This window comes from Rattus norvegicus, chromosome 16, assembly GCF_021556685.1.
Source record: "Rattus norvegicus strain SHRSP/BbbUtx chromosome 16, alternate assembly SHRSP_T2T, whole genome shotgun sequence".
Classification (NCBI taxonomy): domain Eukaryota; kingdom Metazoa; phylum Chordata; class Mammalia; order Rodentia; family Muridae; genus Rattus; species Rattus norvegicus.
In genome coordinates, this window is record NC_141549.1 from 79,556,234 (window position 1) to 79,571,315 (window position 15,082).

The 15,082-nt window shown below is 44.0% G+C and overlaps 1 protein-coding gene and 1 long non-coding RNA gene across 1 annotated transcript in view; one reads left to right on the top strand and one right to left on the bottom strand.

The window, feature by feature from the left end:
• LOC120097543 (uncharacterized) overlaps window positions 1-5,074 on the bottom strand; it is a 38,654-nt gene extending 33,580 nt beyond the window's left edge. Inside the window, exons 1-2 of the long non-coding RNA XR_015640065.1 lie at window positions 5,033-5,074; window positions 4,440-4,625 (exon numbers count right to left, since the gene is read on the bottom strand). This is a non-coding gene — a long non-coding RNA (uncharacterized LOC120097543). The remainder of the gene's footprint in view (window positions 1-4,439; window positions 4,626-5,032) is intronic.
• Window positions 1-15,082, top strand: part of Erich1 (glutamate-rich 1) — a gene marked incomplete at its 5' end in the record, with an annotated part of 52,793,804 nt that overhangs the window by 48,685,674 nt on the left and 4,093,048 nt on the right.

Here is a 15,082-nt window from a genome sequence, read left to right on the forward strand (position 1 = left end):
AGCATATATATATATATATATATATATATATATATATATATATATATATATGTATACACACACACACACACACACACACACACACACACATATATATATATATATATATATATTAGTTAGATAGACAGACAGACAGATAGATAGTGAGCTGGATTAGCCCTTGGATCTGCCTTTAGAATGCAAAGTCTTTGTCACTTGGTAGAGAGTTTGGTTTGTTCTGTCCCTTGTTTTTGTCTTCACAATGTCCCAAAGATGACAAGAAAAATCTCAGTTGTTATTAAAACTATATATAGAGTTGCTTGAAATCAGGGAAAACGGGAAGGAGTTCAGTCTATTTACACTCTTGTGACAGATGTGTCTGCCACACCCACTCACGTAGACATTTAAACTATTCTGAGGATAGAAAGCAGTTCAACCAAGTTCATGTAATAATTACCCAAAGTTATCTGCCCGGAGTTAGGAGAACTTGGTTAAATGTGCTCTCGAGTCTGTCTGTATTTTTAATGATCATTTCATTTCCCTCATTAAGCTTTTGGATCGCTCACTTGAAACCCCTGGAAAGATAAAATTCATCTTGTCCTTATGTGTTTTTGATGTCCTCATGAAAAGTCTCAAAGTCACAGCCATGGCTCCAGAACATTGCAGTCAGCAGCAGGTTGCCTGACTACCTCGGGTCATCTCCCCAGCCCAGGAGTGACTCCCACATACTTAACGGTGTGCCTGTTAGCTCACACTTCCTTTCCGAGCTCCTTCCTGAGGAAATTAGGGAAGAGGAATAAAGCTACAAAATCCCATCTTGCTGAGGCAGAAGGGAGAGAGATTGCATGGTGGTGGACCATCTTCTGAAGCTCATGCATGAAGCCTCAGATGTGACTGCACTGGACCTCTGAACCATTAGTAAGGGGGTGAAAAGGCTAGGGAAAGGCCTCAGCCACTAAAGTGCTTGTTACACAAGGGTTAGGACCCTAGACTGTTCTCCAGCACTTAAGTAAAAAGCCATGTGTGTCAGCATATCCTAGTGCTGGGGAAGTAGAGAGAGTCAGCTCTGGGATCAGCGACCATCCAGCCTAGCCTAGCTGGCAGGCTCCCAGTGAGATGCTACCTCAAAAAAGCAATTGTACAGCTCTGAAGGAGCAACATCTAAGGTTGGCCTCAGGCATCCACGTGCATACCCGCATGGTCACCCAAATATACCGATGCACACACACATGTGATTAGGTCAAATAATATCACACAGGTAACCAGCCTGATTTGTTTCCTTATTAGAAGAGAAAGCCATTTATGTGAGGGAGGATAGGTCATCTGCAACCTTGAGAAGAGAGCCCAGGAGAATTGAGGCTGGCCAGTTGGTATCCACGAACCTCACAGCCTCCTGCTGGGAGAGGCAGTCCTGTCTAACTTACCCAGTCTTCAGCATTTCACCATGAAACAGTGACAGCCTGTAGGAGGAACAGTGGCGGCCACCTCTACGTAAACGCCGGGAGGGAGGCTGCACAGCCGCAAAGGCATCTCTTGCAGGAGGTCCTTATTGGAGACTGCTTGAGAGACCAAGGATTGCTGACGCAGACAATGCCAGCCAATCAGGAACTGCTGTTTAGAAGAGACGCTTCCTTGGGACCAATGGGGCGCAGATGGAGGGTATTAAAGGAGTTTACAGCAGCGTTCGTTCAGACGAGCTTGCTGCAGGCATTTCTCACTAGCACTTGGCGTCTGTGTCATTGATTCTATGCCACCTCACCTCCAAAGCCTCTAGGGCAGGTAGGGTAGGGGCAGCAACAGCCCAATACCAATTTCAGGATATGGCTCTGTCTATACAGAGAACCAACACAGTCTCCTAAAATGGCCCTGGCAGCCATTTCTACCTTCAGTAGAGGACACATTTATTTTATAGACGAATTGCAGACTCTTCGTTGGATACAGAACAAAATCAGAATTTCTGCATCTCTCATTCCTTGTGGCTCTCAAACACTTGCTAGTAGGAGCTGCAATGGGTCAACCACCCAGATGATCCTTTTTAGCCCTGACTTGGTAGCATGGATCAGGCCATCAGAACCTTCCGTGTAGCTTCGGTGTTCCCATGCCTGAGAGGCCTTCTCAGCAGCCAAAATGGGGGCTGAAGGTAAACCTTTTCGGGTTTGCACATCTCCAGTGGGAAACTGTGGGCGTCTTCTGTTCTCAGTAGCCCACCTTCAGTTTCTGAAGGGCTTGGTTTTCTGTTGTGGAACGGCATTTCTCTTGTGGAGGCAGGGCTCAAGGGAGATTGATTTAGCTCAGCGGTATAGCGCTTGCCTAGCAAGCGCAAGGCCCTGGGTTCGGTCCCCAGTTCCGGAAAAATATTTCTGACATTTGTTGTTTAAGGTTGCCTTCAGTCTGTTGTCTGCCTTCAGCAATGCTTTCTCTCCCCTCCCCCACCTCTCTCTCACACACAGGGTCTGGGATGGAGACATAGAAGAACACATAATTTAAGATTACAATTTAAATTTAAAATCCAATTGTGAGGCAAATCCAAAGCATAGTAAGCCTGGTTTCATTGTTCTACTAAAGGCAAATTAAACTTAAGCCAAGCACACATTGGGACAGCAGGCCTAGCACAGAGGTTTAAGTAGTCTCAAGTCAAATTATTACCTTGATTGCAAGGTCCAGCAAAAGTTCAATGTCTTTGGTGTTGAACAGTATTTCCTCACAAAGGTATCACCACTGATATACTTGTGATCCAGTTGCTAGGCAAAGTTGGGGTGGAACCAACCACCATCCAGGTAAGCTGCAATGTCCCCTGCAGGTGATACTTATTAGATTTTAGATACATCCAGGAGCACAGGGCAGGTACAGCTCTGACCACAGCCTGATGTTCTGGTTGTACCCTGCCGGGTCTGCACAGCAGTGATGATGTTGGAGGGAAGACAGTCAAAGCTTACTGCATGATGGCTGTCCCCCAGGGTATGAGGGGCACTCTATGTGTCACCTGGTTTTCCCTCCTGACTGTCTTCCCTCCACACTGAAGAAACTGAGGGCAAGAGGTTGAGCATGCTGACAGTGCTATGCTGCCAGAGTGAAGTGACCTGGCATTCAGGATCAACCTTCCTCAAGCTCCCTCTCTTCTCTCTTCTCAGTAAGAGTAGACCAGAATGTTTCCATAACCACAGATGTGGGGTTTGAATGCTCTAGCAGGAGGCTGATGCATATTTAGATGTATATTATGCATATTAATCATCTACCAATCACCTATCTACATACATGCACATACTAGCCATCTATGTATACCTTTCTATTATATACATCTATTAACCTAACATCTATCTATATAGTTGTGTATCCATCTAATCTATCTACTTTCTATTACCTTCTTATTTATCTTCCTACAGCCTACCATCTGTCTGTCTAACTACCATTTATTTAACTTCAGCGAGAAAGGTTGTCAGTTTCTTCAAGTATACAAATTGATACAGAGATAAAGAAAAAGATGGCATACATTCTAAAACAGTCTGAATGTCTGTGTTCATTTATCCCTTCCATGAGGAGGACAACCGGAGCTCAGGGAGGAGCCCAAACTCCACACCGTGAGTTCTACTCTTCTCTGAAGTTCTAGGACTCAGGAGAGGGGTTTTACCAGCACTGGCCTGGCATCCTGGGAGCATTTACCATGATGCTTTTCAGGTTCTTACTAAGTGGGGAATAGGAAACCTGATGTCCTGATACCCCAGCAAAGCTTTGGCAGAGGTTACACCCTGAGGTATAAACATCAAGGCTCAGACATGTGACATTTTTAGACACCAGGGCTCAGAAACAGTAGCAGCCATGCCTAAAATTGGAATGAAACTTAGGAGGAAATGTTGTGCACCTAGATTTCACTTGATACCTGACATTTTCATGTTGAGCAGAAGTTCCACACATTCCCTTTACATTGTGTGAAAGCCTCTAAAACCAACCACAATGCAACCAAATTCTTCTACACATACACACATGGGCGTACATTCACATAATATCACAGGAGAAAACATCACAGGAAAAAGAAGATGGAACTCTGTTTTTCGTCATATTTTAACATTCACACAGTAATAAAAATAGTTTAAAATTTTGAGTAAAAAATAAGATGTGGGAGTAAACGACTCTTACACACACACACACACACACACACACACACACACACACACACAGACACACACACACAAAACAAAAAACAAAACAAAACAAAACAAAAGAAATGAAGGCAGTTTTAATTCACTGCCAGTGGCAGCTTCTTAACTAGCATTTAAATCCAATTAGTAACCGGGAAGGAAAAGAAAATCTGAACACGGGAACTTGTTTGTAAGGAAAAATTCCCTGATGGAGGAAATGGATGGCTCATGGCCCAGGGACACTCTGGAGGCTGCATGTGGCCATCACTACAAAGCAGTCACTGCCCGTGGAAATGGATTCAGACGGGTGCAGAAGACACCTACCTTAGAGAGAAGCAGAGTGCAGTAGTGCTGGGTTCTAGATGTTACGTTCTGGAACATTCCTAGACTAGTGGGGCATAGGTGCTTACTGTCCACAAATGTAGAGACTGGAGCCTGAGATCCAGTGTGGTAAGATAAGTCTGTGAAGGCATCCCTACTGCTGCTGTGATGACAGGGGCCTCCTTTGCTCTGAAATGCACAGACATATGCCAAAGAAAGGGCTGTGAGAGCTTAGAAGTTGAGAGTCATTCAGCAGAACTATGGAGGGCACATCTGCTCTGTTAAATGAGCCCTTAATCCTCTTTCCTAACCTTTCTCTCCTATCACCTCCCTCCCCACTCCCTCTCCCCACATACACCCCACGTTTGCACATGTGCCCCACTCACCTACGTTAACTCACAGTTAAAACGAGCTGTGGGTTGTAGCTGTTTAATAAAGCCCAGTGCCATGAGCCAGTGGTTTATGGCAGGAAGTGATTTTATTCCACTGATGTGTATAGAATCCCCAACAATACAGCTGGGACATTAACTCAGGTTTAAAAAAAATAATTGAATAGGGGCTCCTAGCTTGATAAAGAGGAGAGATAAGCAACTCACAAAAGTTGAATTGCAGAAAATTAGAGGCAAAGGCTAGGAAGAAAGGTTGCCATAGCAACTCCAGAACCTACCCTCCCACCCCACCCCCAGTGACAATCAAGGTCAGAATGGGCCCCCGGGTCTCAGTTGGCACTTCTGGAATTGAAGAAGTTAGGTGTGTGGGAATTGTCTCCCAGAGTGCTGCTGGGTTCTTTAAGCTGCAGCTCTGTCTTTAATCGTCTCCGGCTGTCGTCTTCCTTCATTCTCACACTACCTGCCATCCCTCCTCATCTTTTGAGGGAGTTTTATTCTTTTGCTCTCAAATGGAATTGAGTTGTTTCACTGTATCATGACTTGGGAGTCTGAAAGCATCACGTGCATTTTAAAACGACAACCATCAGACAGAAACCCGAAGAGCTGTAGATCCATTCAGAAGGTTCTCTGGGGACAAGTTCAGAAGCAGGAGGGAAGCCCACAGTCTTCTCTCAGTTCAGAAGAATCTTCCCGCTGGAGAGCAATGCGAATTTATTCTTTTCCCCTAGCTCTTGCAGTCACAAGAGGGGTGTGTGTGTGTGTGTGTGTGTGTGTGTGTGTGTGTGTGTGTGCGCGCGCACCTTTAGGGGTGTTGGTTTACAGCTCACTTCAAGCCCAGATTCTGAAGAGCTGTTATTTGTCATCAACAACAGCTTGACTTGGGCCAGAACCTTATGTAGCTGGAATTGATGGGGACTTCGGGCTGGAGAGTGTAATTACTCTGTTTCCAATTAGCTCTGTTGCTGGAAAGAGACATGGGTATAAAGTGTTTATAGGAAAATAAGGAGCCCTGATTTCTTCATCTGGCCGTGTCCTTCATTCTCCTGCCAGGATTCGGGAGAACCACAAGGGATGTTGGCTGCCTTGGATACACAGGAGGATGCTGAAATCCCTCCAACCCTTCCATCTTCCCGACAAACTTCAAGAGTTCTCATTTCTTATACCAGCCATGTGGGAAACTGACAAGTTACATTCCCATCTGCCCAAACAGTTGAAGTCATGTTGTCTTTAAGCCCGTAGCTCACCTTGCCGTGGGCACAAGCCCCTCAGCCACGCAGCTGAAGAAAGAAACAGACATTGTAACCGGGGTATGAACAGCAGTAGAAACAGACCAAGAGGATCTAACAGCAAGAATCCGAGAAAGACAGGTGACTGTTTCCTTTTCACTATCTTTCTATGTGGAAAGTTCAGTCCTCGGCCCAGGAAGAGGGGTTTGTGGATGACTTCCCATGAATCACTTTAACCTACCTTATCTCTGGCTTCTGTAATAGTATGCTTTGGAACTGCACGATTCTTGGGACCAGGGCCTCTTGTTTATCTTAAATCAGTGTGAAGGTGGTTTTTTTAAAAATCTAAGTATACTTTTGTTTGGAAATAGATGTCTAACACATATCCTGATTTAAAAAGTAAAAGTAAATAGTCAGTGGAATAGGTTCTTGCTGGGCAACCTGTGCGGAGGTGTAAAGAAGCGGACACACATCACAGAGTTGTTCTGTGACACGTATGCCAGAGCACATAGACATACAATGTTAAAAAATATAATAGATCTATGAACCATATGAGTCCTGGATATTTTCCCCGAAGACTCCAAGCCAACATATCACAGATACGCATGCATGTGTTCATTACCTCACTGTTTGCAGTTCCTGTTCTATGGGAAAGACCTCCATGTTCTTAAGTAGAGAAGTAAAGAACACCTGGTTTGTATTTTGTAATTTTCCAAGCCACAGAGAGAAAGAAGTTAGGACACCTGTGGAAACATGGAAACAGCTGGAGACTGTCATACTAAGTGACTGGGTTGAGGATTGAATTCTCCACGTAGAAAAATAGTGAAAAGGAAATGGTCACCTGTCTTTTTCGGATACTTGCTGTTAGGTTGTCTTGGTCTGTTTCTACCACCATTCATACCCCAGTTACAATGTCTGTTTCTTTCTTCATCTGGTGGCTAGGGAGCTCATGCCCATAGCAAGGTGAGCGACAGGCTTAAAGACATGACATACTAAGTGGTCAGGAAGACCATTGTCATGTACTTCCTCTCATTCATGGTTCCTGGGTTTTATATAGATACCAAAAATACATAAGAACCCATGAAGAAAATATATAAATTATTATCTCCTCAGATATACAGGTATCAACAACTGCATCAACTCTGCTCTTCCAGTTATAAGAAGCCTGATGTCTGACATTGAGTCAGTAGGTCTTGGGGTCCTAGCCATTCTTCAAGGGTATAGTAAGGCCTGGTGAAGATTGTCTATATATCAATATATTATTTACCCAGAGGATCACTCTGAGGGCTTCTCTTTTACTTTATTATTTCTTGAAAGAGCACAGTTTACTGTGTGTCTCAGCATAAAGGACTGGGCAAGGATTAATTTTCTTCCAGTATTGCCTGTTTGGCATAATTCTGAGTACATGTATTCTCGGGTGAATAACAGTTTTACCTAAGTGTTTTAATTATAGAAATCTACCAAACTGAGAGTACTTAGTACTCCCAAGGCTGTTCCGATTTTCAAATCTCATGAAGACCATTTTCTGGCTGGTCCCCTGTGCTTCTTGACCAATCTAAATACCTCCTCTCTCCTCCATCTTTCCATCATGATGAGACGCTTCCCGAAGCAGCATCTGGCCAGGATGAATTCTTAGTTCAACTGGCCTTTACCACAGAGGAGCAAACTTTGCAGAGCTGTGGTTCTATACTTGTGGTGAAATTGGAGCCTAAGGACTTTTCTGGGGATTGGGAGCTGACAGTGGGCTTATAAATCTGACGCAATCTTGAGAGGAAGCAGCGTGGCTCTCCACCATCGTGAGCCCGGAGATTGTTCTGGACCCCACTGCAGGATACTGCTGAGATGAGCGGCAGGTTTTGTTCCAAGTTCATAACTTACTCAAGATACATCTAACTGATTTACTGCTGAAGACAGCTCTCTGAGGATAATTCAAGTGGGATCACATCTTCTCTCAGCTATTTGGGATTGTCTAAGTTTTGCTGGTGGGGGGTAGTAAACCAAGGATTATTATACATCACTGGTAATAATAAAATAAAATTCTCTTTTCAGAATACAACCAGACATACACAGTGGCACCTAAGAGGGTCTTCATACACTCCCATAAAAGATGGGTGAGGGTGTAGCTACAGAAAAATCATGTTGTTGATTTGACTGCAACCATAGGAACTAATCTCTGGATGCTTCTTTGAGGGATGGTACAGATTAGGTTAATTGAGAAAGGGAGATCCACCCTAACTGGGAGAAGCAGGGTTCCATAACTGTGCTCCTCTACTGAAGGAGAAGGAGAAATAAAGTTAAACACCAGCATCAGGCTCATTAAGTTGCCCTATCCAATTATTCTGTTATGTCTGTAGGACAAGGGGCCGACACATCTTCTGTTGTTGAATATTGGCCAGTACATGTTTGGATAAAGCACACCAAACCAATACCAACATGGTTCCACATGGAGAGATTTAATGGGAGAATGAGACAAGGAGAAGGGGTGAGAGAAAGAAGAGAAAAGAAACGAGAGAAGGGGGGGAGGGCAGAAGAAGTCTGCCTTTTATTTGGAATGTGGTGTAACTATTCCCAGGCAGAGTTGGGAATTGAACCAACGGAATACTGGAAATGTATGGCCATTGCCATGGCAACAGTAACCACATGGTGTCTCCGTTGGAGGTAAAGGCAATTCCTGATACCCACACCTTCCCTCTCTGAACACGCTACAACTTACTTTCGCTCACACCCAAGCCCTTGGAAATCAAATCGAGTTTGATTATCTTCCAAATGTTTTATGTGACAGTTATTCCGAACTTGACCCAGAAGGGATGTGTGTGACAGGCTCACCTTCCCTATAATTATGCTTGAAGTTTCCATTTGGTTGGAATTAGATGGAAAGTGAGAGAGATTGAAGTGTTCAGCATGAACACACGGCCCAGCAATGAAAGGCAGATTCTCCTGTTGCCGTATGTGGCAAATACGAGTAACTTGTCAAGTTGCCCGTGATGTCACACGCAACACAGATTGTGATATGACACGCTTCTCCATGATTTTCATAAACTTTTCGTTTTGTTCCTTGAGGATAAGTTATTATTCTGTGGCCTAGACAGACTCTAAAGGTACTCTGTCACCTGGGTGGCTTCACTTTGAGGTGATCCTCACGTCACAACCCCTTGAGTGCTGATGATGGCTGTGAGCCATGAAGCGGGGCTTACTTTGATTTATTTTGTTTTTCTTTCCTTTCTTTGCTTTTTTTTTTTAAAAATTTGTCTTTCATTTACTTTATTGTCCTCTGTATCCACTACGTCCTTCTGTATAACTTTCCACACTCAAGTAAGTATGAATTCATCAAAAAAGGTTATTCTAGATCTAATGCATCTGAGTTAGTAGATAAGATACACAATGACTTATTTATATAAATGCTGCAAAGTAAAATATTTCTCGATCGGATGACCGTGCGTTGCTGTGCAGACTCTCACAGAAGGTAATTTCTTTCCTACTATAGATTACAGAGAGTAAGCAACCAGGGCTTGCTTTAATTAACTGAAATCCATACACTAGCTGGGATAACATGGCTACAGTAACAGTAATTACAATTAGGCATTCAGTGTGTGTGTGTGTGTTTGTGTGTTTGTGTGTATGTGTGTATGTGTTTGTATGTGTGTGTGTGTATGTGTGTGTATGTGTGTGTGTTTGTGTGTATGTGTGTATGTGTGTATGTGTTTGTATGTATGTATGTGTGTGTGTTTGTGTATGTGTGTGTGTTTGTGTGTGTGTTTGTGTATGTGTGTGTGTGTTTGTGTGTATGTGTGTATGTGTTTGTATGTATGTATGTGTGTGTGTTTGTGTATGTGTGTGTATTTGTGTGTGTGTTTGTGTGTGTGTGTGTTTGTGTGTGTGTGTGTGTGTTTGTGTTAAGACAGGGTTTCTCTATGAAGCCCTGACTATTCTGGGACTTAATTCATAGACCAGTCTCTTCTCAAATTCAGCAGTCTGCCTGGCTCTGTCCCTCGAGTGCTGGTATTAAAGGCATATGCCACCACACCTGGCCTAGGTATGTTTATTTATTTATCTATCTGTTTAAAAGCACTTGGGAGCCTAGTTACTAAGGCACTGTAGCAGATGCTACTAGATGATGAGGACAGAAAGGCTGCAAGAGGTAGTCATAGAGATGGTCAGGGGTAGAGTGGGATCAGTTCTCAGGTGATCCTCTCCTGCAGTCTTGGACTTGCCTCTTTGAGTAACAGTCTAGAACAGGACAGACTTGTGGACAGGTAGGTGGTGGTTATAGGAGATGTGTCTGTGTGTGGGTATGTGTGTGTGTGTGTGTGTGTGTGTGTGTGTTTATGTATATATGTATGTGTGTGTCAGTGGGAGTTAGCCAGCTTGTAGGAATCAAGTGACAATTGCAGATTAGGAGAGTCTCCCTCCAAAGAGAGCACAGACAGATGTCCCAGTGGAGAGTTGGGCTCATGCATTTGGGCACCCGGGCATTGGTACCTAGAAGATGCTTGGGATATAATGGTGTGGTTATAATACTGGATTCAGTCATTGCGGGTCTAACCTCTGCTTTGGTGGAACTATGTTCTGTCTCCTCTTTGTCTGTACTATGTAGAATTGGGCCAGCCTTGGCCAATGAAGTTAAATTTTCTTTAAGAGGAAGAGAGAGTGTGTAAACATTCCCTTCTTCCCTGTTCTCTTTCTTTCAATTTAGAAATGGATAAAGTTTCAAACTGCATGGTAGTCTTCACTGTGTGTGTAGGAATGAGGACAAAGTGAGGAAACCATATCCAGCACTAGCTCCTGCCTAGGACGGATGGGGAGTAGGAGCCAAGAAGATGTTTCGTATCTGTACCCACAGCGTTTGGACTGACCTGTTACTCATCACACCTTATCCCATCCTGACTGACACACAGCCCACTGTCCTCTGAAAGGGAAACTTGAGCTCAGACAAGGGCTGCCAGAGGTTTTTATGTCTGATGCTGAAGCCTGTGTCCCTGTGTAAGGACAGAGCTGGGATCAACGGTTGTTGATCCTGATGCTGCAACTTCAGATCTTGTCAATGGTTCAACCATCTGGAGCTCACAGAATCCAAGAGTCAGTATGGGGTTTTACCTGATGAGAAAGTGGTACCTGTCTTGTAAAACGATTCTTTGCCTAAGAGAGTTTTGACTAATTTCTCAAGCTCTGGGTTGGGAGGTTTGCTGGATTTCCCCATCCCTGAAGGAAGAGAATGTTGTCTTATGATACAGTGATGAGCAGACCGAACTCTGTCTATCAGGCTGGGTCCAGTATCACTTATGGGGTCACTGGGGCTCTGCCAATCTCTGGTGGATGGGGCTCTGTCAATGCCTGGGATCATTTGAAAGTCCTCCTGGCAGACCATGGATTCAGACAGTCTGGCTGCAGGAGTGCATTTCAAGCTTTCTGATGCCTAGGTTCTTGTTCCTGCTGCCAAGCAATGGTGCTAATCGGCCTCATTGGCTGCAGTGAATGGTCTGTCTCAGACTCCTTAAGATGAACACATGAGATTTACTCATAGTAACATCAAATTGTGTGTGTGTGTGTGTGTGTGTGTGTGTGTGTTACCTCCTCGACCAGGTTCCTGTTACCCAGAGTCATGTGTGAGTGGCAGCCAATGGGTACCTGGAACAGTTTACATATAAGACTCTACGATTACCCCTTTGTCGCATTGTACAACCATTACTCTGTTATGAAGGCCATGGAGAAAGACAGGAAGCCAATGATGTTTGAAAGATGGTGAAAGCAGAGGTGTCTTGCCTTGAAGGTACCTGGCTTTTGCCTGTTGGTGGATATGGGAGGAAAGGAAGAGGTCTGTATCTGTGTCAAGTTTCCCATTCGTGTGACCAACAGGAAGGGCATGTCATATATATAAACAGATGGATCAGAGGTGGGAAACTTTGCACCCACCCCATCTCTGGAGTCCAAAGTGGATACTATTCTCAGTGTGTTCTTTTGATCAGCAAGCTTTTGACTCCTCAGTACCCAGGAAAGGTTGACCCTTGATTGTTAGTTAAGTGGTTTACGTAAACACACGAGTGGATGGTTGTATAAGTGATGTTGTGTGGCCACTGACTCAGGAAAGAGGGATCTTAACCCTAGATGGAGGTCCTGGCTGGAGAGAACATCGGGCTTCACATGGAGACAAATGGCAGGAGCTGATGAGAGCTTCGACACTAGAAGCAGGGTGTGCACAGACACGTATTCCGACTGTCAAGGGGAGGCCAGCCTTTTCAGTTGAGTGCGCTGGCTGCTGTTTGCTGTAGCTGATAGAAGTACTCGATCGTTTGATTTTTAAAACATCACTTAGTTTTTTTGATTCGTTGCCTGATCACCCTCTGAGGCAGAAACTTGAAATTGTAAATACAGATTCAACCCTTGATTTTTACCTAGTTTTCAGGCACGGAGAATAATGAACACTTAAGGAGTATAACTATGATTGCCTAGAATTGAAGTGGCTGTTTATTTTTTAGTCTCCCATCATTTCATCAGGCACTTTTTACTTCCCTTTAATGCCTGTTTTTCTCCTGTAGAGAGTCTGAGGGAATAATGCATCTCACTGGGGCCCAGTGCTGCTGCTTCTCTCTCCCATTGAAAGCTTTGGCTGCTCATAGTTGAAAATCAGCTCAGATGGATATTGCAGTTTGCTAGGATCAATATAATTAGAGAAAAGTTTTTGATGTATCAAGAAGAAGACAATGCAAAGACTATTATTGGGCATGACTGAAATGTTGGTGGGTGAGGCACCCCTTGTCAGGTGGGCCAGGTATTTGCTGTCAGAGAATGGGGTGAAGCCTGAGTGAGACCTGGACTTCGTTGAGGGAAACTGTACTGTACATTTCATTCCTTTAAAGTGGGATAGATACCAGAGGCTATGGGAGTTTTGATATGATATGATATGATATGTGTGTGTGTGTGTGTGTGTGTGCGCGCACGCGCGCGCGTGCGCACTGTCAGAGAACAAGTCCTGGTGAGCCATATAGAAGGTAGTGATTAGAGATAACGATAATATACCTTGTTATTTGAAGAGACTAAAAGAAAAGATTTTATTTTCCTTATGATGACATGGTAAATATTCAACAGGTAGGTGTGTCTATCTTGATTGAAACAGTATACACAGTACAAAGGAATAGAAACACCATATAGTACCCAACAATTATGTACAAAAGTCTACCAACAACTCTGTTCCTCTAAACATCTACATCTTTCTTCAGACCGATACTCCAGGGACTCTGGGTCAGGAGTCCTGTCTCTTCTGCTGTGTGGTCCACACTGAGCACAATAGTTCCTAGTCTTTTCCTATCATTGATGTCTACACCAGTGGTTAATGCTCAATGTAAAACTCCTTAACCTGTAAAGGGCCAGTCCTCTCAGTGACTGTACTCTTCTAGGAGATCTTTGAGAACACTTTATAGAATAGTTGGTTCTTTTCTCAGGCTAGAACTTGGACTGAAGCCCAAGGTGTGTACTTTATTGGAAACTTTGGTTTCTTCACATGGAAACAAATTGTACATTCAAGATTAGAATGTGATTCACAATGTGTAGCCTGCATCTGGCTAGGGTTAAGAATTTAGGCCTCAGGTGTTGATGGAGGCCTCTTGTTCACAAAGCCTATTGCAACCTTAAGGGCCGGGAATTTACAAGTAGAGGGCATCAGTGCCATGCAGAGGTGACATGAGTGATGGGTCCTCAGGACTCCACAAAGAGTCCTCAGTGTTGAACCAGAACTTCCAAGGGAACAAGGCATCCAAAGAAGAAAGAACAGCTAGAGTTAGAATCTGATGACTGTGGGTTTTCTTTTAGATTGATTTTTATCATGTTGGTCTGTGTGCACTGTATATATTGTTAGATTAAAGATAAATAATTTCAAGGATATGGTGGACTTTGAGTCCACCCTGTCCCTGTTTAACCCTGCTTTTCCTTTCCCCTCATTTCCCTTTTCTTCCGTTATCTATCTATCTATCTATCTATCTATCTATCTATCTATCTATCTATCTATCTGGCAGTGGTTCTGTGTCTATGCCTATAGAAATCTATAGGGCCCCTAATTGAGAGAAACCCTGTATTGTTTGCCCTTTTCATAATTGACTTATTTCTCTAAGTATAATGATATCTAGTTACATCTACTTTCCGGGAAAATGACATAATTTTATTCTTCTTTGGGGATGAAAGTTTCCTTTATATAGAGGCTCATCAGTGGATGGCCAGCAAGGCCGAGTCCGTAAATTGGCAACTGTGCATCCTACTACAGCATTCCTGGGTATGCAGGGGACTGTAGAGTGCTGCTTTAGAGGGCTTCAGGTACATGCTCAGATGCGATCTAGCTGAGAGAGGAAGAAAGAAGAGGAAGAAGAAGAGATATGGGGGTTGAGGGAGGGTTGAGGGAGAGAGAACATGCACAGGATTTGAGTCCCACACAAGTTGAGCCACACGCTAGGCAAAGTTAGATGACTGCAACTGTAAATTGACCTTGGCTTGCAGGAAACAAGGAGAGGACGGGATACCTCATTACCATGTGTCTTCTCTATCTCTCTGGTCTTCTTGCTATGCTGTATCATTAAATAGCGGAATCTACACACCAGTTACAGGATCTCTGCTGACATTGGGACATCAACCCAGTCCCTAGGGTTCTATGAGTGCAGTCTGAGCTGCCCAAGCTCATGGTGACACAGAGTGGCTGTGCAACAGTCTCTCCGACAGTACCCAACACAGTATGCAGATCATTATAAGAACTTAATCGTCTTGCCCACATGAACACGTGAATGGTGTGAGAGGGAGGGCAGCAGCTCACACTTTTGAGGTGTCAGGTTGTCTTCAGTACCTGAGATTTAGCAGGGGCCAGCAGCTGTGTTATGTCTGTCAGACCTGGATACCTTGGAAGCCTATACATCTTCAGAGAACAGACTGCTATCGAGAGCTGCTTAATCTGGGTCTGCCACTTCCAGGTAGTCATAGGCCTTGGCTGTGGCACTGAATCTGGGCATCGGTCCGTGTGCAAGGCTCTGCACGGCTCAGCTGTGGACATGACTTT